General features: G+C 35.4%; 1 pseudogene; it reads right to left on the reverse strand.

Annotated features, from left to right (window-relative positions):
• Positions 1–20,508: 20,508 nt before the first annotated feature.
• On the reverse strand, positions 20,509–25,252 carry LOC116125148 (annotated as a pseudogene).
• Between the last annotated feature and the right edge of the window lie 750 nt (positions 25,253–26,002).

Consider the following 26,002-nt stretch of genomic DNA (forward strand, 5'->3'; position numbering starts at 1 on the left):
GTCGCAGCTGCTCTGACTCCTTCGAAGGCATGGTCGCTGGATGCAAAGCATCATTAGTAAAAATATTTCGTTTCATTACCAAAAAAGGACCAGTTAGCAGGACTTACTCAATAGAGGCTCTAAAGACGCGTTGCTATTTGGATTGAAGAGCAGCCCTAAGTCGATCGTCTTGTTAACTGTTAGAAATGAATCAGGTCGTTAGAAAGAGCACACTTCATGCTTAATGAGTTCGTCAACCAAAAAAAAAAAAAGGGAAAAAGAAAGAGGCCTACTCGATTCCTGGAAGCGGCAATGGCCGTCATAGTGAAAGAAGAAAAACTTTGTTTCATAGGCCCCCGCGTTGCTAGGGTAACTGTGTATCCCCTCGGTGATAGTAGGTCATCTGGACAAGTAATAAGAATCCTTGTCCTTACTTTTTTTAAAGAAATAAGAGTAGCTGAGCTCCGTCGCGGTCAACTTGCCCAACCCATTCTTGCGACATGCAATGTACATTGCCATAGAAATGACGTATGCGTTCAGAGTTCAATGCATCAGAGCGATCCTGAAGTGATCCAAGAGCGACTTGACGAAAGGGTGGAAGGGGATCAGTCCCCCACCCTTGATGATCTCCTCAGAGATCGCGGCCAGACCACTTAACGGTTATCGTGATGAGTGTGCCACGTCGAGGAAAGTGTCCACCTTGATACCATACTGTTTTATTATCCTCTCAAGCTCATCCTCAATAAGAACCGAGAAGACCTCGAAAGGGATGCTCGGAGCACCCTACGGGGACGAACTGGTTCCCTATTCAGATCTGGTTGTTGAGGTGTCCATTTTGTCGGTCTGTAAAAGCGACACATAGAACGGTCATTTAGTTGTCGTACGCTATTTTGTATGATGACCTGGAAGGAAACAAACTCCCTAAATCCCCAAAGAGAACCCTAACAGCATGATTCAAGCTGCCATTCATGGCTCGAGCCCAACATAAGCATCTTGTCTCCGATGGGCTACCGGAAGACTAACGCCATTTAACTATAGAAAATAAGGAAACAAAAACAGAGAAAGGTTCTTACCTCTCGGAGTATGAGAATAGCTTCTGCTTCTAATACTGGAAAAAAGCTAGTTTGGAAGGCAAAGGTTCCAAGCTCGCGAAAATCTCTTATTCTCTGTGAAAAAGACCTATCGACATTGCCTGAGAAAGATTTGAGTTTTTATAGCACATGAACCGATGTTTGGTTTTCTTAGAATCAAAACAGCGTTTGAGTAGCAAAGATTTCTCACTGTTGATCACGGCCACGTGTCGCACATTAGCGAAGAAGAGTGAGCATCATGACTGAAGAAAGTCAAATCTTCATCTTTCCCGTTGAAAAGCTCAAACGATGGCCATCTCTCTCTTGGAGCATTAATTGCGCCTCAATTTGAATTTAAGGCTCTGGTAAGGGGTGTCGTTCCAACATGCCATGCATTTAATGTTCTGATAAAGCGTGTTGTGTCAGCATACAATGCACTTAATGTGTCTGGCTGGCATTTATCACTCACAGGGCATATCTGTTAGCGTAAAGACTGCTTCATTAAATGCACCCATATTAAAAGCATAGCAGGTGACGTCTGACGAAATTAGTTCATGCGTCCTCTGCAAACAAGGGTCATGCGAGGTCGTGTTCACAAAAAGCACTACTCCGACCTCCTTTCAACAGGTTGGGATCACCAAAATTTCCAGAAATCATCCAATCACAGCGTGACATAGTTTCCAAGGTTCGATCCTCAAACCTTAAAAACTAGGGGACTTCTGTTATGCCTTAAAAATATAAAGGCTGACGTAAGGTCCAGTCAGCATGCAAGAGTCGGATCATGGGTATACATATTGCCTGCTTTCGTTAGAGTAATGGGTGTGCGCCAAACCAGCTAGAAGCTGCGATGATCCCACATGTCCAATCCCTGCTCTAAATCATGCAAATCACTCCGGAAGGTGGGCAATGTGACATAAAGAAGGATTTGCACGGATAATCCCACCAACTTACAGATTCAATAATCATTAGCTTTAGGCATCTCACTATAAATTGAGAGCTCCTCCCTCATTAAGGGGATTCGCATATTTTTGCATTTGATTAGCTACTCTTTCTCTCTAGAATTTTCAGCATTTGATACCTTGTATTACCATTGTAAAGTCAGTTAGCTAAAGCGACCTAACCCTTATCATCAATATAAACATCAGCGGACGTAGGACTTGCTACCTTAGCATTCGAACCACTTTAAAAACTGTCCCCATTGCATTTACTATCATTTTCCTTTACATTCACGTATGCTTTTTGGGCCAGCTCAACATTTCACATGTGCGTTTTGTTGGTGTAAAAATCACGCATCAACAAACACATAGCATGTCCAAAAGGTAAAGACGTAAGCCAACACAATATGAGCCCAAAAACTGCAACTTAGAAATAAACAAAATTCTTGTGCATGAGGAATTCATCATATTACAATCAATAGATAATATAAAAAGCCAAAGGAAGAGAGCACACCTCTCTGATTTAAACGAGATATTTGAAGTTGAAAGCTTATCAATATCACTGGAAGTTACTTTCCATTGCTTGGCTTTTTCGCCTAATATGCTATTTGCAAAATTGACAGGTGCCAAAACAACACAAGCAAGGACTCCAATAGGAACAAAAATCTTGAGAACCATCAAGTAAATCCGCAAATAGACGACTGAATCCAATCTAGCATGATCAATAAGCTCAGGTTCCGGCATCTTCAATGCATCCGACATCCACTTCAAGAACCTTATATATGATCTACCATCCAAATTCACAAACTTCCACACAAATGCCCCTGAATGCGTTGGACTACTTCTTATCCCTTTAAGATACCATTTCAGAAAGTATACTCTATCATTGAGCAGTTGAATTCTTAATATAGCAAATGCTATTAATATAATGAAGGTAGTAAGAATGTTAAGAGCTGCTAAAACCGCTATATCTTCGAGCGTCGCCATCTATATCTCCCAACAAATTTTAAAAAAAAAAAAAATCAATTTCCCTATTAATATTATTGTTCACCAAAATTGAAACGTTTGAATCAGACCATTTCATTTTCATTTTAAATTTAAAAAGAAAAGGAAAGGAAAGGAAGCTCATACTATTTGCAAGATTTCTTCAAGCTTCCTTGAAACAACAAACAGGCACACAACAAGAGGTAACACAAGTTGAAATTCTTGGAAAGAAGATGAGTTAGGGAGTGTTTGGATGGCTAGAAAACTCAATAGAAGCTAAGAACATTCTTCAACTTAGGGAGCTTATAAGTTGAGCTTATAAGCTAAAAAAAATAAGTTGGGGGGGAGGTACTTTTTTTTTTTTTGGCTTATAAGCACTTTGCTTATAAGCTAGTTTGACCTAGTATATTATCACATTATCCTTGTTTAATTTTAAAATTCCATAGTATGCCTTTGTTTAATGTAGTACATTTTTTAGTAATTTTATAATAAAATATACTTATAAGCCACATTTTACCAAACACGTTAATTACTTATCAGTCACTTATAAGTATTTTAACCAAACACGTAATTGCTTAAAATTTCAAATGCTTATAAGTTAATTTTAGCTTATAAGCAATTGTTGCTTATAAGCTAATTTTCATAAGCTCAGACAAACACCCCCTTAATTTATCCACCAGAGGATAAGCACGAGAGCTACAACACACTGATACAAATAAAAGAGAGAGAGAGAGAGAGAGAGAGAGAGAGAGAGAGAGAGAATTACAAAGACAACTCCATAAACAAGAATCGAAAGGGTGCAATTTATTCCTCACACTCTGCTTTTTCACTCTTTTTATATCGCTAGTGATTGACAGAGGGATATCATTAAGATATCAAATTGTCGTTTACAATAGTTTTATCAATATTTTAGTCCTTTTAGGGAACAAAGTTGCAATTACTTTAACTAAAGCTTCTAGATATAGTATACAATTACTGACAACACGAATCACATGGTTAAGTGGAGGGATGTTTTGTTCTACCAAAGGCAAAAACACTTACAATGGCTGCTGCTTCTATAGCTTTGTCTTGGTTTTTAGTATAACAATCAGAGATTTCCTACCCAACCTCCAAGTCGTGGATGTACTAACAAAAGATAAATGATGATGGCATGGTGTCATCTGCAAGCAATGTATAACCATGCAATGTAGATTTGAAAAAAATTATTGAGACTAACAATGAGTTAACGATATTTTCCTACCCAAATAACGGTTTAACGACATTTTACCACCCACGGACTTTTAAAGTACCATTTTATTACCCAAATTTATATTATGGCAACAAACAGAGAGCAAACTCGGTCCAAACAGTTGAGGCTCTTGAAGAGGGGAGGTCAATGAGTCATTCGGTGATGGAAGGTTAGATTTTGGTGGTTGGAATTGATTAGAATTTGACTTGGGAAGGGTAACTGTGCAAACCCTAATCATCCAATTGTGGTGATTGGCGGGGTCAACAAGAGTAGGGTTTGAGGGGTTTTGGTGAGTGATGATCAAGAAAGATAATAGTAACGGTGTGGGGTCACAATGATGTCAGAATCGGAAACAAACATAAATTTTGATAGCAAAATGGTTGTAAAAGAGAGAATGGGCATTTCTTCGAGTTAACAAATACAATATGTACACTGATTTTTATATTTGCAAACTAACTCAGTAAACTACTAACTGCAGTTAACTAACTCTAGTTAATAACTAACCAAACTTGTAACTAACTCTTTTAACAATAACAGTAACTAACTTTACATTTAAACAAACTAACTAAACTATACAGTACTTAATTAATCAGCTACTGTTAACACCCCCCCTCAAGTTGGAGGGTGGTAGAGATCAAGCACACCTAACTTGCTTAACAATCTGGAATGTAGTGGACTAACAAGAGCTTTAGTGAGCAAGTTTACAGGCTGTTCATATGATGGAATATAGGCAGTGGTAATGACTCCCAATTTGAGTTGTTCTCTCACAATGTGGCAATCAATGTCGATGTGTTTAGTCCTCTCATGGAAGATAGGATTTGATGCAATATGATTAGCAACCTGGTTGTCATAGTGAAGAGGTATAGGAAGCAAATCAGTAAACCCAAGTTCCTGAAAAAGTTGAATCAACCAAAGCAGCTCACATACAGTGGAGCCATAGCTCTATACTCTGCCTCTGATGAAGATTTAGAGATAGTGGCCTACCTTTTAGATTTCCATGAAATTAAAGACTTGCCAAGAAAAATGCAGTACCCTGTAACTAACTTTCTTTTCATGAGACAGGATCCCTAATCAGAGTCACAAAATGCTGATAAATTCATAAGATTGTCAGCTGGAAAAAATAGACCTAAACCAGGAACAGACTTAATATATTTCACCACTTTAAGTGTTGCAGTCATATGTGATTGTTTGGGACTATGCGTAAACTGACTTAAGAGATTGACAAAAAATTTAAGTCTAGTCTAGTCATTTATAAGTACAGCAACTTACCCACCAACCTTTGATAAACACTCAGATCAGGAAGAGGGGGATTAGGACTAGCAGGGAAAAGGTCATCATAAGCAACTGATGTAAGTTTCAAAGTAGAATCCATAGGAACTGTAGAAGGCTTGGATGTAGATAGACCTAATTCAGATATAAGCTCCAAAGCATACTTTCTTTGACATAAGTGAATACCCCTGGAAGATCTGGCTACCTCTAAACCCAAGAAATATTTTAGAACACCCAAATCCTTGAGTTTAAAATGACAATGCAATAGCTATTTGGTGGAGTTAATCATGGCAATGATATCCCCTATGAGAACAATGTAATCTACATGGACTAAAACCAGTACAATATGAGAATTCATCCTCTTAATGAACAAAGAATAATCAACCTTAGATTGAGTAATTCCTCTAACAAGTAAGGCTTGAGTAAGCTTGTAATTCTAGGCTCTAGATGCCTGTTTAAGTCCATATAGAGACTTGTGTAACTTGCAGACTATAGGCTACACCACACACCCAAACACACCCCCGCGCCCTGCGCCCCCCCCCCCCCCCCCCCCCCCCCCCCCCCCCCCCCCCCCCAATGTAAAACCTTGAGGCAAAGTCATATAAATCTCTTCTTGTAAATCCCCTTGCAAAAACACATTATCCACATCCATGTGGTAAAGTTGCCAATTGTGCATGGAAGCAAGTGACAAAATGGATCTAATGGTAACCATTTTAACAACGGGGAGAAAATGTTTCTGCATAATCCACGCTTGTCGTTTGATGTACCCTTTTGCCACCAATTTTGCCTTATATCTTTCCGAGGAACCATCAACATTATATTTGAGTTTATAGACCCACTTACAACCAATTGGAGTCTTACCTTGGGGTAAAGGGACTAAGGACCAAGTTTTATTTAATGCCAAAGCTTGTATTTCCTTTTGCATGGCAGCTACCCAATTAAGATCTTGAGAAGCTTTATTAAAGGAAGAGGGTTCTACTAGATTGAGATGAGGATAAGAAGGCTTGGTAGCTTGGTGAAATATGACTATAAGATACAAAATTAGAGATAGGATATGGGATGCAATCGGCTGAAGTTGAAATGGAAGGAGAAATAGATGGACAAACAAAATTTAAAGTCCAAATAGTGGGCTTTTTAATTTGACTAGATTTCCTAAGAGGAATGATAGGTTGAGGTGGAGAGGAATTAATAGATGAAGAGGGAGGGCCTATAGGTTCTGCATGCTGGACAACAGGTAATTGATCGACTGATAAAGGGACAGTAGGGGCTGTAGTTATGGAAGGTAACTCAATACCTAGAAATTTAGGATAAAAGGGAAAAGGTGGTGATGGAGATGTAGACCAAGTGAAAGGAAAAATGGTCTCATGAAAAAGAACATCTCTAGTGACAAAAACTTTATGAGAAGAAAGATCATAAAGAAAGTATCCCTTTTGAGTCAAAGAATAACCCAAAAACACACAAGGGGTAGATCTAGGTGACAATTTGTCCTTAGCGGTGAGAATGGTAGCATAAGCTAAACAACCAAAAACCTTGATGTGATCCAATGAAGCAAGGTGTCCAAAAAATCTTTCAAAAGGTGATATACCTTTGAGAACTGATGAAGGAAACCTATTTATAAGGTAAACTGCTGTTTGCACACAATATCGCCGCAAATGATTTGGTATATTGGACTAAAATTTCAAAGCCCTAACTACTGCAATGATGTGTCCATGTTTCCTCTCAACAACTCCATTTTGTTGAGGGGAATAAGCACATGAGATTTCATGGCAATGCTTTCTAAGAAATAGATCATGACATTCTTTATTAAAATATTCAAGGTCATTGCCACTTCTAATGCACTTCAAAGTACAATGGTATTGAGTTTCTATCATTTTAAGAAAATGTTTAATGGTAATAAAAACTTCAGATTTGTATTGCATGAGAAATAACCAGGTTGCTCTTGAAAAATCATCAACCAAAGTAAGGAAATACCTAGCATTTCTATTGTTGGAATCCTATATGGACCCAAAACGTCTCATGTAACAAATAAAAAATGCAAGTAGAAATTGAATGACTATGATGGAAGGGAACCCTAGTTTGCTTAGCTAATGGACAAATGGTGCAATGGGGAGGATTAGAAACATCAAAATCTTTATGCATATGTTGTAATATTGTATAAGGAACATGTCCTAACCTTTGGTGCCATAATTAAGCACAATTAGAAACATTTTCAGCAAGAAAAATATTTGGAAATTCAGAGTCTTTATTTAACTAAAAATGACATGGTACATTATTATTTGAACAAAGACCTTTTGCAATATTGCAAACTGCTTTATGCGAAGCATCTACTGACATTAATGATTTTTGTGAAATTGAATCAAGGAAATATAGGCCTTGCTTATGCTTACCAATCCCCTTCAATTTGCCACTGCAAAGGTCATGGATTAGACAAAAATCAGGGTAAAAATTGATAGTACAGTTGTTAGAAACTGTAAATTTGGAGACAAAAAGCAAATTATGTCTAAAAGTTGGTATATGCAGAACTTTTGAGAGATGTATGCCACTATCCAAAATTGCAGACCCTACATGTGTAATATGAGTCTTAGTGCCATTAGGTAAACCTACAATGGATTTGATGAAGGTTTTATGGCAATAGGAGACTACAGAATATTAAGGTCATAGGTTATGTAATCAGTGGCCCCTGTATCTATGATCCAAGCATTTTTATTTAAATTAGGCAATGTAATATCATGTGTACTATTAAAGATACTTGCAAGGTTTGCAACTGAATGATTTGTAGAGGTTACATTCTCTTTTCCTAGCAGCTCCAGAGTCTGATTGTATTGCTCTAATGTGAAAACAGGTCCAGCTAGAATATTAGGAGACTTTTCATTTGTCATTTTTGCAACTGTATCTTGTGATTGCACTCGATTAGCAGAGTATTTGGATTTTGAGTTCCCATTTCCTTTTGTAAACTGGTAATCTGCTAGACAACAATTCAGCTTGTAACAATTGTCATGTTTGTGACTAGGTAGGTGACAATAATCGCATTCAATATGAGGTTTCTTTCCCTTATATTTCTATGTTGGGTTCTGATTTTTATCATTCTGAGCATAGAGTGTTGTAGTTACATCTGCATTAGTATTCAACCTTGCTAGAATCCTTTGGCTCTCATCTTGATTCACTACGGAATATGCTTGTCTCGCACTGGGCAGGGGATTCATCAATAGAATTTGGCTTCTAACCATAGAGTACAACTAGACCTGGCAAAACGGGTGGGTGGGCCGGGTACGGGCCGGGTCAAACAGGTACGGGTCAAACGGGTACGGGCCATTATACGGGTCGATCTATACGGGTCCAATATTTTGGACCCGTGCCCTACCCTATACGGGTACGGGTGGACCTGCGGGTAGACCTGGTAAAACGGGTGTGGACTCGCGGGTCGGTCCGTACCCGGGTAAAAAATATAGGGTATGGGTTCAATAAATTAAACCCATTTTTTTGTGACCCGTACCCGTACCCGGTCCAATAAATTACGGGTCATACGGGTGAACTCGTGGGCACCCGCGGGCACCCGTATAAGCCAAGGCTTCTATTCTGTTTTGAACTGAATGAATCCCTAAAAGTTTTTTATTTTTTATCACAGACTTCACAGTTCACGCCATACGCCTCCCTCTCACGCCTGACGCCTCCCTCTCACGCCTCCCTCTCACAGAGTCACAGTCATCACGAATCCCTCTCACAGAGTCACAATTCACACTCACACAGTCACGCCTCCCTCTCACGTCTCCCTCTCACGCATCTCATCAGTCATCAGACTCATCACGAATCACGGTCACGCCTCCCTCTCACAGTCTCACTCTCATCTGAACATCTCATCTCTGATCTCTCAGTCTTAGATCGCGGCCGCATCGTCACTTCGTCATCAGTCTCTCATCAGTCATCGCCTCATCAGTCTTCTTCGATTAATATTCGTCACTTCGTCACTTCGGTAACGAAATAGAGGCTCAGAGAGAGATCAGAAGCGAAGTTCGGCAAAAACAGGTTTCTTCAAAAACAAATCCTTTTCGATTATTTTACTTTTTTATTTTTTTTATTTTTTTATTTTATTTTTTTGGGAAGCGAGTGAATTTTTACTCGAATAACTTGACTTAGAAAAATAATGAAAAACCATACAAACAACCTACCATCACCGAAAGCATCTCCCGCCCACCCGACTCCCACAGCTCTTCACCTCCATCTCAGTCCCACTCAAACCCTCGTTATTGAAATTTTTACTTCAGAAGAAATTGTAGATTTACTGATTTAGCGTAGTATGAATGTATGATTTTGGGGTTTTCAGTGAAGTAATTCTTATTTTATCTATGGGTTTTAGTTTTTCTGCTGTTTGATGGTTCATTTAATGTAACCACATTTCCCCTAGTCTCTTTGACACCGTTATCATAATTTTAAACATTAGAATAATATACTCTATTCATCTTCAACTTCCACGAAGAAATGTCATATAACTAAAACAGTTTAGTAGATTAATTATTAACAAAAGTCTCATTAAAACATAGAAATGTCATATATTTAGACATACATACAAGATATGATTCACTCCTTGTAACAAATCCTGTAAAACTAGAATTCTATCAGTTGCTCTTTCAACGCAAAAAAACAGCATCAATACTTGTACAGCAAAGTTTCCCTTTGTATTAACATCTTTCAGCTATTCAATTTGGCATTCTTTGTGTTTAATTTAATGCACACCAATTGACTTGTATAAATGCTGCTTTATCCCCTAAACGGAAATTTATTTAACCTCTAATTTTCCACCTTTTTCAGGGCTTCTACTCTGAAGGAGTTACAAATTTCAAACTCATTACAGATTCGGAATTTCTTATTTAAGAGGTATTTTGCGTTTGCTTTGTTAATATTTTTTTAGTTTTATTTTCATCTTTGAATATCATGAGCATTAGTGTTTGTAAGGGTATCATGTATGTATATGTAATAGATGGGAATTTTGCAGTTTGCTTACTTCTCCTTGTAATCTAAATCCTGAGCGAGGGATGTATCATGTATGTATAATGTAATAGATGTCGATCTTGTTAGTTAGACAATAAAAATATTATTTTTATATTTTTTATTTCTCTATGTATTTTGGCCTTTTTTTAGATATGGCTTTAAGGGTGAATCTTGCTGAGACTTCTCATAAATAGAAATTAAACGATGTTCCTGGCAAGTTTTGTTCATGGGGCCTATGAATCAATGCTACTTTGACATCTTTTAATGATTCATCATTCATGCATATATGTTTTTCTTTTGCAAACAACACCTTCACTTCTATTTCTATATTTTCAACTTCAATTTCATTTTCTTGGTGCAACCAAAATTAATGTCAATACATTTAATATTCTTTTTTTTTTTAAATAAAGATTAAATATTTAAAAGAGGATGAAAGGAGAATTGGTAGATAACAATTTGGCAAATTGCACATGAGGTGCCATGTGATTAATTTAGAATTCCATCATAGTAGATAGATATAGTAGCAACAAAAAAATATATATATAAAAATGAACCGCTTTTAAAAGGGTTTTAAGAAGGTGTCTGCATTAATAAATCATGACACCAACTTCATTTTCTTTGACCATGTAATTATATATTAGATCAACAGTTGTTAATATTTAACTAATCAATCTATAAATACTCACTTATGCAAATTGCTACATAGAATCTATTATGAAATAGACCAATTTTATCAAAGAAGAAATATATATTTAATCATCAATTAATATATAGTTACTATTATCAGTTAATCATCAATTAATATATAGTTAATCTATATAGGATAATAAGATCTAGCAATGTGTTAATAATGGTGCAAAGATCCTGAAATTATGAAACATGTTTATTATTAAACCCAATAACTTTCAACTACCATTCCCTCTCTGCAAAATCTGGAAATCAAGCCATAATTACAAAAATGAAAGATAAATTGGTTTATAAGTACAGTGATTAAATGAATATGATACAGCACATAATTCTTGATGTTTGTTTCTTTTTATTGTATTTCCTTTGAGTGTGTGTGAGAGACCTAATATATATATATAGTCTCAAGCATTGACATGGCGGATTCAGAACTATAGATACGGATAATGTTAACTTGAGAACAATGACGATGCTCTAGGGTAATGCCACCTCCTTCTAGTTCTAGTATTCCTACAACTAGTTTCTAGAAAATAACGTAAAACATCATAAGTTGGAATTATTTGAGATATAGGTTGAGAATAACACTGAAAGGACTAGGTGTAAGGCATGCAGTAAATCTTATGCATATGGTATTGCCCACAGGGACTAAAAAATGAGCGTCATATACAGAATTGTCCAAAACGTGCCAACCATGATGTAGGGCAATTATTGATTGACCATGATCATAGATTGCAAAGTAGAAAATTAGTCAAGAGCTTTTCGTGAATATATGGCCTTATCAATTTTCAACATAACTATCCATATTCATATGTGGAGAATCAAGGAACTAGAGAGGTCTTTCATTTTGTTAAGGAGCTTGTGCATTATTCTAGAACACCGCTGAGCGGGATGCTTAAAATATTTGAAAGGATGAAGAAATAAACTAAGCTTGAATTAGGGAGGCTGCAAGTAGAATATCTTACTTCTGATGTTTGGACTTTGGTACAACGGAGGGATAATTTCTTTGACAGCTCATTATAGATGAGGATTGGGAGTTACAGAATAAATATGAACTTTTGTCATATTCCTCCTCCACACTCAGGGGTTGTTTTGGCAAAATATCATGAATTTCTTGCAAGAGTGGGGTATTGAAAAGAATTTTCTCAATTACTTTGAATAATGCAAGTAGTACTGATAGGATGGGAGATATCTTGAGGAACCCTTTGTGTGCAGAATGCTTTGTTATGTAAAGGTGATTTTTCCATGTGTGTGTTCTGCACATTCTTGAATCTATTGTTCAAGAAGGGTTAAGAGTGCTAGTGTTGTTTGAATAAGATTCGAGATAGTGTGAATATAGTAAAGCAACTGAGGCTAGGAGATCAAGTTTGGAGAACTTGCTGTACAAATGGGAGTGAAAAGCTCAATGGGTTGAGATTGGATGTTTCCACTAGATGGAATTCGACATTTTTAATGCTTGACAGCGTTAATATTTCGTCAAGTGTTTGTGGCTTGTCAACAATAGATCCTAGTTATAAATTTTGTCCATCAAATGAAGAATGGATAGGGGGAGAGGATATGCAAGTTCTTGGAACCATTTAATGATATTACGACTTTATTCTCAGGTTCTAATATCCTACAACTTGTACTTGAATGTGTGTGGGAATTCAATTGCGTTTAATTGAAGAGAGTACGAGTGAGGATGAAGTTGTTAAGACCATGGCAAAACAAATGATCCCAATTTACAAAATATTGGGATTCTTTAGTTTTGTGTTGACGTTGCAACTATTCTTGACCCACGTCTCAAGTTTCAGTTTGTGGAGTATGCTTTCAACAAAGTTTATGATTCAAAACTACCGTACTGAAGTTGGAGACTGTTAAATAACTTGCAAAAGCTTTTTCAAGCTTACGAGGCTAAATGTTGTAAGAAGTTCCTGCCTCACCTTCAGTTGTTTCTCCTGCGAGTATTCTACTTCTAGTAGGCTTGAGATCATTCTTCTGTAAGTCACTATACTTTTTAGTTTTTATATTCTTATGATAAATAAAGTATTTTTATTGTTTAATTTAACTTTTGACACTTACTGTTAAATGATGTAGATTTTGACAGCTTGAGAGTGTTTTCATTTCCACTAAGAAATCTGAGTTAGATCTTATTTTGGAAGAGATGAGGTTTGATCGCGTCAAATATCAATTTGGATATCCTCGATCATTGGAAGAATAATCGTGATCGTTATCCGGTACTTATCTGATGCTCGTGATATCATGGCAATACCAATAACATCTGTTGCCTCAGAGTCCACTTTTAGTATTGGTAGTAAAGTGCTCAACAGATATCGAAGCTCATTTCGACCAAAAAATGCAGAATCTTTGATATGCACTCGAACTTGGCTATATGGATATGAGTTGAAGGTAACATGTTATAATATTTCGTATATTTTATATTTATATTTATTATATTTTTAGTTGATCATTGTTTTGTAGATAATGAGGTGAAATGATTCGGATGATGATCTGATGTGCCATTGACTGTCTCTCGAGACCGTGGAATCAAGACTCTTCACGCCCACTGTGGAATGACATTTGCTGTCCTAAGAATTTTTTGTTGATATTGGATTATGTATTTGTTTATTTTAATTGGTATTTATAGTTTATTGACTTATTTGGTTTGTTTATGTGTAATTGTGTATTAGTGATTTTGTATTTGTTTGTTTTGGTTGGTATTTGTAGTTTGTTTATATGTTATGTTGTTTTTTGTGTTATTTGTTTATTTTGGTTCATATTTGTTTATATTCTTAATTGAATTGATTTAGAGTAGTTGATTTAGGGGTGTAAATGTAAAAAATTAAACCTGCAGGAATTTTGGGGGTGTAATTGTAATATTGAAAACTGTTAGGGGTGAAACTGTCAAAACCAAAAGCTGGAGAGAGAAAAATGGGTCCACCCGGTCCACCCTTACCCTTATAGGGTAGGGCACGGGTCCAAAATATTGGACTCGTATATATCCCCCGTATAAGACCCGTACCCGTTTACCCGTACCCGTTTTACCCCGCCCACCCACCGTTTTGCCAGTCTACCCATGGTGGACCCATTTTTTCTCTCTCTAGATTTAGTTAGGTTTCACCCCCTAATAGTTTTCAATTATGACAATTACACCCCCAAAATTTTACAGTTTTAATTTTTTTACATTTACACCCCCTAATCAACTACTCTAAATTCAATTCAATTAAGAATATGAACCAAATAAACAAAAAACACATAAACAAACAATAACATACAAAACTACAAATACCACCAAAATAAACAAATACAAAATCACTAATACACATTACACAAACAAACAAAATAAGTCAATAAACTATAAATACCAATTAAATAAACAAATACATAATCCAATATTCAGCAAAAACATCTTAGGACAGCAAATGTTCATCCCACAGTAGGCGTGATAGAGTCTCCTGATTCCACAGTCTTGAGATCAGTCAATGGACATCAAATCATCATCGAATCATCTTTCACCTCATCATCTACAAAACAATGATCACTAAAAATATTAATAAATGTAAATAATAAATATAAGAAATATTATTTTACATGTTACCTTCAAACTCATATCCATATAGCCAAGTTCGAGTGCATATCAAAGATTCTGCATTTTTGGTCAGTGAGCTTCGATATTTGTTAAGCACTTTACTACCAACACTAAAAGTGGACTCTGGGGCAATGGATATTATTGGTATTGCCATGATATCACGAGCCTCATGATAAGTACCGGATAACAATCACAATATTCTTCCAATGATCGAGGATATCCAAATTCTAATATTTGACACGATCAAACCTCATCTCTTCAAATAAAGATCTAACTCGATTTCTTAGTGGAAATGAAAACACTCTCATGTTGTCAAAATCCTGCATCATTTAAACAGTTAAGTGTCAAAAGTTAAAATTAAATATAAAACAATTTTATTTATCATAAAATATAAAAACTAAAAAGTATAGTGTGACTACAGAAGAATGATCTACACGCCTACTAGAAGTAGAACTACTCGCAGGAGAACAAAGAAGGTGAGGCAGGAACTTCTTTACAACATTTAGCCTCGTAAGCTTGAAAAAGCTTTTGCAAGTTATTCTAACAGTCTCCAACTTCCGTATGGCAGTAGTTGAATCATAAAATTTGTTGAAAGCATACTTCACAAACTGAACTTGAGACGCGGGTCAGAATAGTTGCAATCGTCAACCAAAACTATAAGAATTCCAATATTTTGTAAATTTTGGGATCATTTGCTCCGCCATGCCCTAACAACTTCATCTTACTCATCTCTCTTCAATTAAATGCAATTGAATTTTCCACACACATTTCAGGTACAGTTTGCTGTGTATTTAGAACCCAAGATAAAGTCGTAATATCTAAAATGGTTCCAGAAGTTGCATATCCTCGCCGCCCCTATCCCATTCTTCATTTGATGGACAAAATTTTATAACTAGGATCTATTGTTGATAAAGCCACAACACGGGACGAAATATTAACGCCGTTTCAAGCATTAAAAATGTCGAATTCCCTAGTGGAAACATCCAATCTCAACCCCATTAAGCTTTTCACTCCCATTTGTATAGCAATTTCTCCAAACTTGATTCTCCTAGCCTCAGTTGCTTTAATATATTTCACACTATCTCGAATCTTATCAAGCAACACTAGTAGCTTTTAACCCTTCTTGAACAATAAGATAATCAAAATATGTGTAGAACATCGCACATGAAAATTCACCTCTACACATAACAAATTCTGCACACAAAGCTGGTTCCTCAAGATATCCTCCATCCTATCATTACTACTTGCATTATCCAAAGTAATTGAGAAAATTTTCTTTTCAATTCCCCACTCTTGCAAGAAATTCATGATATTTTCTACCAAACAACCCCTGAGTGGGGAAGGAATATGACAAAAGTTCAGTATTTTATTCTGTAACTCCCAATCCTCATCATATATGAGCTGTCAAGAAATATATCCTCATTTGTACCAGAATCCAAACACTAAGTTAAGTATATCTACTTGTAAGCCCCCTAATTCAAGCTTAGTTTTTTTCTTCATCCTTTCATATATTTTTAAGCAATCTGCCTTAGCGGTGTTCCTAGAATAAGGCACAAGTTCCTTACACACATATGAAAGACTCTCCTAGTTCCTTGATTCTCCACATATGAAATGGATAGTTATGTTGATAACTGATAAGGCCTATATTCATGATAAGTCTCTTGACTAATCTTTCTACTTTGCAATCTATGATCATGATCATCAATAATTGCCATATATCGTGTTGGCACATTTTAGCAATTCTGTATATGACACTACTTCATATTTTTAGTCCCATGTGTGGCACTATCATATGCATAAGATTATTGCATGTCTTACACCTAGTCATTTCAGTGTTATTCTCACATATATCTCAAAATAATTCCAAACTTCTGATGTTTTACGTTTATTTCTAGAACCAGTTTTAGGAATACGAATAAAAAGGAGGTGGCATTACCCTAAAGCATCGTCACTTGCTCTCACGTTAACCATATCCGTATCTATAGTTTTCTGGATCCGCCATGTCAATGCTTGAGACTATATATTATATATATTAACACCCCTCAAAGGATAATACAATAAATAAAGAAACACATCAGAATTTAGTGCTGATATCATACCATTCAAGGGAGAAAACTTTGGGTGTAAAGTTCCTTATTAATTTGACCGAGTTAAGCAATCTATCTTATTGTCTTCTAAATCACTCTCTTCATTTAATCACTGTACTTATAAACCAATTTATCTTTTCATTTTGTTTAATTATGGCTTGATTTCCGGATTTGCAGAGAGGGACTGGTATTGAAGGTTAGTGTTGTTTAATTATAAACAGTTTCATAATTTCAGGATCTTTTCACCATTATTAACACATTGCTAGATCTATATCCTATTGGTTTTTGTTTAGCTCTACACATTGTTCAAAATTATTAATTGATAATGGATTAGCTATATATTAATTGATGATTAACTATATATTATTGATAATGGATTAACTATTATTAATTGATATTAACTATATATTTCTTCTTTGTATAAATTGGTCTATTTCTTTCCACTATTTCAGTCAAAAATTTTGAAAAAAAAAAAAAAATGCTGTAGCTGTGTTGAGGATGAGGATGAGAAGAATCTTAGTAGTATTATCACACCACCACTTTTCCATCTCAAATTGTTTTTGTTGATTAAGGAACAAGATTGCAAGTCCCGGTGTTCTTTAGTGCGCATGTTATTGTCATTACCTCCTTGATTTTCCACAAGCTCGCTACTTGCATTATCTTTACATTAATCAATTAATTGAAATCATAACACCAGGGGAACCCAACACAAACACATGAATAAAATACTCATTATACATACTGTACCATATATGATACTCCCAATCCTCATTTATTTTTTATACCCATCTATTACATTATACATACATGATCCATCCCTCGCTCAGGATTTAATTACAAGAGAAGTAAGCAAAAAGTAGGTGTATAAACCACAAACTTTCCCTGATCTCTCAGTAGTCAGTACATATTATTTATAAGAAATAAACTTTCTAAAATACCCTTACAAAAACTAATGCTCATGATCTTCAAAGATGAAAATAAAACTAAAAAATAAACAAAGCAAACTGCAAAATACCTCTTAAATAAGAAATTCTGAAATCTGTAATGAGTTGGAAATTTGTAACTCCTTCAGCTTAGAAAGCCCTGATAAAGGTGGAAAATTAGAGTTTAAATAAATTACCCAAACGTAAAAAATTTAGAGATTAAATGGAAGCCACGAGAAAAGTTTCTGATTCTCTCAATTCCCTGAACTCTCAGATTTCTTACAATTTCGTAAATTTCCTCTCTGCCCAAACAACTCAAACCAAATTGTATCTAATTTATTCTCACGTTTTCACATTTTCTCTCCCAACAACTAAAAGTCTAAAACCAGATTAAAACTGAATACAATTATAATTTTCTCACGTTTTCACATTTCCTCTCCCAACAACTAAAACCAGATTAAAACTAAACACAATTATAATTTTCTCACTTTTTCACATTTGCTCTCTGTCAAAACAACTCAAACTAGATTAGAACTAAATTAAATTCCAATTTTCTCTCACTTTCTCACATTTTCTTTCTACCCAATTTTCTCTGCCCAAACACCCCAAAGAAGATTAAAACCAAGTAAAATTCTTATTTTCTTCCACTTTCTCAAATTTTCTCTCTATCAAAATAACTCAACCAGATTAAGAATAAATAAAATTCTCATTTTCTCATGTTTCTTTCCATCCAAACAAGTCAAACAATAAAACAAGTCAAAGTGATCAATATAAAACAAACACACAAAATTAGGGCTTAGGGATTCATTACCAGCCAATGAGGATGAGTGACGGCGACTGGCGACTGTGGTACTACTGAACTAGGAATGGGAATGACTGATGAAGTGACAAGTGACAAACTGACGAAGTGACGAACTGACGAACTGACAAAGTGATGATTAATCGAAGAAGACTGATGACTGATGAGAGATTGAGAGGCAGGAGAGATTTGAGTTTAGGGAGAGTTTGAGAGATGAGATGCGGCAGCGATCTGAGACTGAGAGATCAGAGATGAGATATTGAGATGAGAGTTGGACTGTGAGAGGGAGGCGTGAGTGTGAATGGCTGAATGCGTGATAAAAAGTTAAAAACTTAGGGATTCAGTGAATAGTGAATAGTGAACAGCAAATACGGGTGCTCGCGAGTTCACCCGTATAACCCGTGATTTATTGGATCGGGTACGAGGACCGGTCACAAAAAATGGGTTTAATATATTGGACCTGTACCCTATATTTTTTATCCGAGTACTGGCCGACCCGCGGGTCCAGACCCGTTTTGCCAGGTCTAAGTACAACCCATTCAAACCCATCAAAAATTATAATAACTTTTGTTGATTAAGGTGCTCAAGATATGTCTTTGCAAAAGCACTATCTAGAGCAGGAAGACTTACCAAAGAATCCAATTCATCTCATAACGGCTTAAGCTTGTTAAAATAAATTGCCACAGTGTTGGTTCCTCATGTAAGATTCACAATTTCTCTACGGATACCAAAAACCCTAGTGCCATTCACTTTGTGATATTGCTCTTTTAGATCTTGCCAAACTTGTGAAGCATTGGTTGAATACACAATCCCGTTGAATATTTCTTTGGAGACTAAATTAAAGATCCAAGCAAGAACCAAGGAGTTGCACCTTTTTCACTATGGAGCTAAATGATCAAGTACTGAAGATTTTGTGCAAGTTCCATTAACAAAGCCTAGCTTGTTTTTGGCACATAAGGAAACAGTCATAGCTCTGCTCCAAATATCGCAATTTTCTGTTCCTATGATTTGTTCTATATTAATATTGACCCTGGTGTATCAGATGGATGAACGTAGAGGGGCAAATTTGAGTCAATGGAAGGTAGAACTGATTCTCCTGCCATAGCTGACTGAGCTTAGATTTCAAAATGACAAACCGTTGAGAAACGGGAATAACAAACCAGAGAAAAACTAAAGATGTGATAATATGACACGGCTTTTCTGCCGCTTTAAAAATTGAAACAAAATTGAGCTGAATTTCAGTTTTTGTCGCAGTCGTGATGGCTGAAAACACTGATAATGCTACAAAAAAACAAGAATCGAAAAACATACTCTCACTGTTTCCAAAATCTACAACTCAAACTGAACAAATTGACGAGTCTTGAGCCTTTTCAAGCTGAACCAAAAGAATATGGAGGTTCAATCGAATCAATTTCTGGAAAATTTGCAAGAAATCTCCTACTCTGATGCCATGTAAAAGAGAGAAAATTGGGGGAAACTTCTGTGTATTTCTTCAAGTTAACAAATACAATTTGTACAATGCTTTTTATATTTGCAAACTAACTCAGTAAACTACTAACCGTAGTTAACTAACTCTAGTTATTAACTAACCAAACTTGTAGTTAACTCTCTTAACAATAACAGTAACTAACTTTACGTTTAAACAAACTAATTGAACTGTACAGTACTTAACAAAATCAGCTACTGTTAACAATGATATTTTAAAAATATGTAGATAGAAAAGTATCATTAAACTATTATTTGGGTAGAAAAAAGTCGTTTACTCAGACTAACAAATACAGTGAATGACATTTTGTATTTGCTTTGTGATATACGATGTGTCAAATGAAACTACATCCTTAAAAACTTACTAAAGCGTTAACCTTTGTGGTCTCACAATTCAGTCCAGGATATCATGCTTCAAGTTTGAGGCACATATATTGATTTTTACAGAGTAAAAATAAACCTATGATGGTGAAAAGTAGACGCAAATAAGCCTTAAACAGAATCAAGGCTCTGAGCTTTCGCGAACAGTATCGGGCAAAGACGGAGATACGGAAGATGCACCACTAATTTCGCTATGGTGTGTTTCTACGGGATTGGCGTTTTGTGGGGATTAAAACATTTTCGTTTTCCCTGCTTCCATCTTCATCATCCATTTTGAAAACTGGATTGATGTATGCATTTTGAAGATAATCTTTCAAGTTAAGGTTTGGTTCCATAGCCCGTTCTATAGTATCTTTCGTCATCGCTTCCTGAAAAAGAAAAGTTAGAATGAGTCAGATTGCTTGGAAAAAGAATAACAGAATTCTGAAATTCTGTTTATAGTAATTAACCATCAAATATACAGTATGTAAGCACCAACAAACCTGTAATGGATATTTAACAAACGCAGATTTGTAACGGCCTGTGCAGAACCAATGAAACCATATCGTAAGTATAGGAAGAGCAATGAGAAATGGTGTTGATTGAGCAGCTTCCTTTGTACTCAGCAGCCCCATAAGAAGCAACTGTGATATAACCAATGCTGCAATGACTCTTTCATGGACATCAGGCCAGAATGCTGCACCGCTCTCGTACTCTTGGTTGTAAACATTTATGATCTACATTTTAACATAAAATTAACAAACAGAACTCTAGTATGAAAAAAAAAATATCTCGTTTAATAAAAAAACACATTCTGAAAACAGAGGTGGAATGTTGGTAAATACTTAATTACAAAAGCATATTCTAAAAGCACCAAGAAATTCGCATGCCCCAGTAATTTAGCAGAACATTATTTCAAGAATCTTAGAAGAGAATAATTTAAGTCTAACTAACATGAACATAACCACATGCACAAGTAAATCGTTGTGTAAATTGAACTGTCTGTTAATAAAAATATTCCTCTTACCTGATGATGGAAAACAACATAGGCCAGTACAAAGAAAACAATTATGAAAGGGAGCAAAAGAGGAGTCACTGTCGCATAGACAAGGCCTAGCAGAAAATAAAACTGTATACGAGGTTCTCCGTAATGGAAACCAATACTTCCGGATCCATTGCCTCCTCCCTGTCCTTTTCAGTCTTCACCAAGAAGAATTCTTAAGTGGTAATTATCAGTGGTTGCAACCGTAAAATCCTAGGGCTATACCACCCATCCATCGACCATTATGTAAGTCATGAAGAAGTTGCTTTATTGGTATAGCACTCCCAATTGTCTCGGGAATTCTGCCAAAAGAAAAAAAGATTTAAGCTTCATCTTCACAACACTGAAACGATAAAAATTGGTGAACATCTGCAATTCAAATCTATAGCTAAATTGATTATGCTACACTTATTAGAGGGTAATCCACCCCTTAATTTATTTAAGGAGGAAAGAACAAATATCCATACAATAGCAGAAGTATTGTACCAATATGATAGATGAATTCAACAACTATATCCAACAAATGCAATTTCTTTGTTTTTTCTTTTCCATCTTCTTTATTCCCTCTCTCTCCATTTTCTATTGCATTACTAAATAGAAGGAGGAAAAACAAGAAGATAATCATTAGTCTGAGAGATTACATACTCATTAGCTGACTGCTTTATAAACGAATTTAGCTGTTCAAATGCACTTCCACTTATTACGCTCCCAAGAAACGTTCACAAGTTTGAAAATATATATCTAGATGCTGATCTTCTTTCCAGAGATGATAGAGATACAAAGCCTTCATATTTAGACATAATCATCAATATCATCTGAGGAAGATAGAAAAGCTTCAACACAAGACCAGGAGAAAACCTTGGATGACTGATTTAATCAACTTGCTGCATGACAAATTAGATAATATCAGTTATTTATATATATGCAATCTGAATACTACTCTAAGTGTTTGGGATGATAGAAAATTACGTTTCAACTAAGGTTTCAGAAATGTGCTGCTTTTTCAATTCCCTCAATGCTTGCAAGAGATTGTAACAAAAGCAATGGGATCATGAAAAAAAGGTTAGAAAAAGAATGCAACACCAATAATCAGCCTCCTAATCCTGAGTGAAACTATATGAATTGCCAGATTTTTCCAGTAGACATCACGTGGTTCTGGAGCCCACTCTGTCACCACATAGTTGGATCTCTGGTTTGTTGAGTTTGTGCGCATACAGCTGCACACCCCATCTGGTTTAAAGAAACAAATGCTGCCGGCATTATAGACTGGGGATCACTAACAACCCTTTTTCTCTCATCAGCTATCTGAACAACCACCGAATAAGTATGAATCAAATTTGTCCTTAGTATATGTTGAATGGAAGTATAACAAAAGAAGCCCAATAAAACGCTCTTATTTATTCACATGAAGCTGAGCATGCAAAAGCACAACACTGTATCAACTCCATCACATGAATAATTAAATATTCAAGTTGATTGATAGCCTAAAGAACATTATGACAATGCTTTAAATATATACTACAACGCTCATCCTCCGAGATATGAAAGCAACTAAGGTTGTCCTCTAAATTATTAACAATGGAACATGAAAGCATATAACATTACACAGAATACTCACTTTTCCTGACAATTTTTTAATTTCAGACTGTTGATATCAATTGCATCCACTCTTTTCCGCAAAGCCCAAGAAACCAGTCTGGCAAGAGAAAACATGTACATATTGATATCAAAAAAAACGAAACTTTAAAGAAACATATAATAGCAATGACAAAGACAATAACATATCAATTCAATAAATACCTTCATAACCGGCCTCTTTGAATTTTCTTTCATACTTGTTTTGGTATATACCTGCCAATTCTGCATCTTTTTCTTCTTCTCACCAATTTGGCAAGTTTGTTCCGTTGATACCAACTCATAAAAAGTTTACCATGAATTAAATCTAAAGTGATTCCCAGAAAAAATCACTCATGAACATGTGCAGTACACAGAGAATTAATTGAAATACAAATATTTAAACATGCCATAACTCATGACTTCTGACCCTAAACATGTAGCATTACTAAAATCAGAATCAAAAAAGTTCAACCTGATGTGGTAGTAGATCTGGTGATTCACCAAAAAGAAATTCTCCACAAGCTCACTAACAGATTCGTCGGTCTGGGGGAACATTCCTACAAGGACCTTTAAGTTATCATATCGACAACTTGGCACAGAAGCATAGTATATGAGATCATTTGTCATATCTAATGAGCTTATGAATATATTAAGTTTTTCTTTTTGTGACTTCAGTTAGTATAAAATTAATAAACCATAATACCAGTTGCAGATGGTAGGAAATATTGATGCACATTTTCCTAGCAAATAAAAAACTTGTAGAGGACGTTTGAGATCATATAATTTTATTATAAGGGTATATTATATTAACGAAAGAAAGTTCCTTGAAGATCACTGGGAATCATAGCGGATCAGAAATTTTTTTAGGTGGGCCCAAATAAAACTAATTACATATGAATATTTTTGTCCATTAATATTTTTGTTAGGGTGGGCCAAATCCAAAAATTTAATATATTAGTATTTAATTGAGGGTGGGCGTGGGTTGGATCCGCCCCTGCTGGGAATATTAGAAAAATAGTTTATTGTGTTCGAATAACTTTGTGAATAATTATGTTTGGTTAGAGGATAAATTGGTGAGATAATATTATATCGATTCTAATTGCTCTCATTTAATTTAATATAATAAAAAAAATTTAATCCTTTTTTGTACCCCCCCTATTTTGAAATTTACTAAAATACCCCCAACCATATAAACTTAATTTGTAGCAAATCACCCCCATCACCCATCAAGCCACCGCCGCAACCAGCCACCACTGATCCAAAAAACGTGAAGATTACTAATACAAAAACGTGCACCTTAGAAATGAAGATTCTCTCATTATCTTTATCTACCCCCTATCCAAATAACCGTAAAGTAGAAGTTTTCCACTTCTTCTTTCCAAAGTGAATACTAGGCCATAATTACTAATACAAAAAACATGCACCTTAGAAATGATTCTATCCGGTTTTAAAAAATAATCAAAAAGTAAATTTTTCTTAAAATTAGCAAATAATCACATCATCTGAAAATTGTTCCCAAAGAAAAATATATGTTTGAACTAATTTATTGTGAAGGAACGATCATACTGTAAATTGATCGGGCCGACGTTTTTCTGCTGAAGAACTGCAACCGCAAGCAGCAACTTTTTCATACTCCTTCATCAACACATAGCATGTCCAAAGGTAAAGACGTAAGCCAACACAGTATGAGCCCAAAACCTGCAACTTAGAAATAAACATAATCTTATGCAGAGAATTCATCATATTCAAATCAGATAGTATAAAAAAGGAAAGAAAGAAGAGAGCACACTCTCTGATTCAGGCGGGATATTTTAAGTTGAAAGCTTATCAATATCGCTTGAAGTTAGGTTCTTGGCTGCTTTGCATAATGTGCTGTTTGTAAAATTACCGGTGCCAAAAAGCACAAGCAAGGAATGTATAGGAAAAAATCTTAAGTCCCATCAGTAAATCCGCAATAGACGCTGAATCCAATCCGGCTGCTCAATAAGCTCACGTTCCGGCATCATGCATGCAGCGCATCCAATTCAAGAACCTTAGATAGATCTACAATCCGATTCACAACTTCCGAATCAATGCCCCGAATGCGTTGGCTACTTCTTTCCCTTTAAGATACCATTTCGGAAAGTATACTCTATCATTGAACGGTTGAATTCTTAATATAGCAATGCTATTAATATAATGAAGGTAGTAAAATGTTAAGAGCTGCTGCTGAACCCCCTATATCTTCGAGCGTCGCCATCTATATCTCCAACCAAAAAAAAAAAAAAAAAAAAAAAATCAATTCCTTATTATTATTGTGATCAAAATTTAAATTTTGAATAGACCATTTCATTTTCATTTCTGGCGCTAACTTCAACTAAAACAGTACATTTTGTCCGTTTATAAATAATCTACATCCAAATATTCAAAAACTATCCCTCCTTTTTCTCATATCTATTCATGTCACTCTCTAAGCTTCCACTACAAGAATTAAAAAATAAAAGGAGTCAGCTCTTCTCATCAATCAGAACAAAAACGAAATGGAAACAATATAAATTTAAAAAGGAAGGAAGCTTATACTAGTGCGAGATTTCTTCAAGCTTTCTAACAACAAACAGCACAAAAAGAGAGAAGATAATTAAAAGACAACTCCACAAACAGAATCGAAAGGGTGCAACCTATTCCTCACACTCTGCTTTTTCACTTCTTTTTATATCGATGGGTGATTGACAGAGGAATATCATACATATCAATTGTCCTTTTTAGGGAACAAAGTTGCGATTACTTAAATAAAGTTTCTAATATGATGGAATGTTGAATCAGGTCAGTATTAGTGATCAAGATCACAATATTATTAATAACAAAAGATTATTTCCATTTATGTGTTGATTATGTAGTTATTTGTATTTATTTGTTTCCTTACACGTTACATTTTTTATGTATAAATTGTACTATTAATACATGAAAAGATACAAAAAAATACTTTTTAGAAATTATTTTTCATTTACAT

The sequence above is a fragment of the Pistacia vera genome, unplaced genomic scaffold (assembly GCF_008641045.1).
Source record: "Pistacia vera cultivar Batoury unplaced genomic scaffold, PisVer_v2 Contig160, whole genome shotgun sequence".
In the NCBI taxonomy this organism is placed as follows: Eukaryota; Viridiplantae; Streptophyta; class Magnoliopsida; order Sapindales; family Anacardiaceae; genus Pistacia; species Pistacia vera.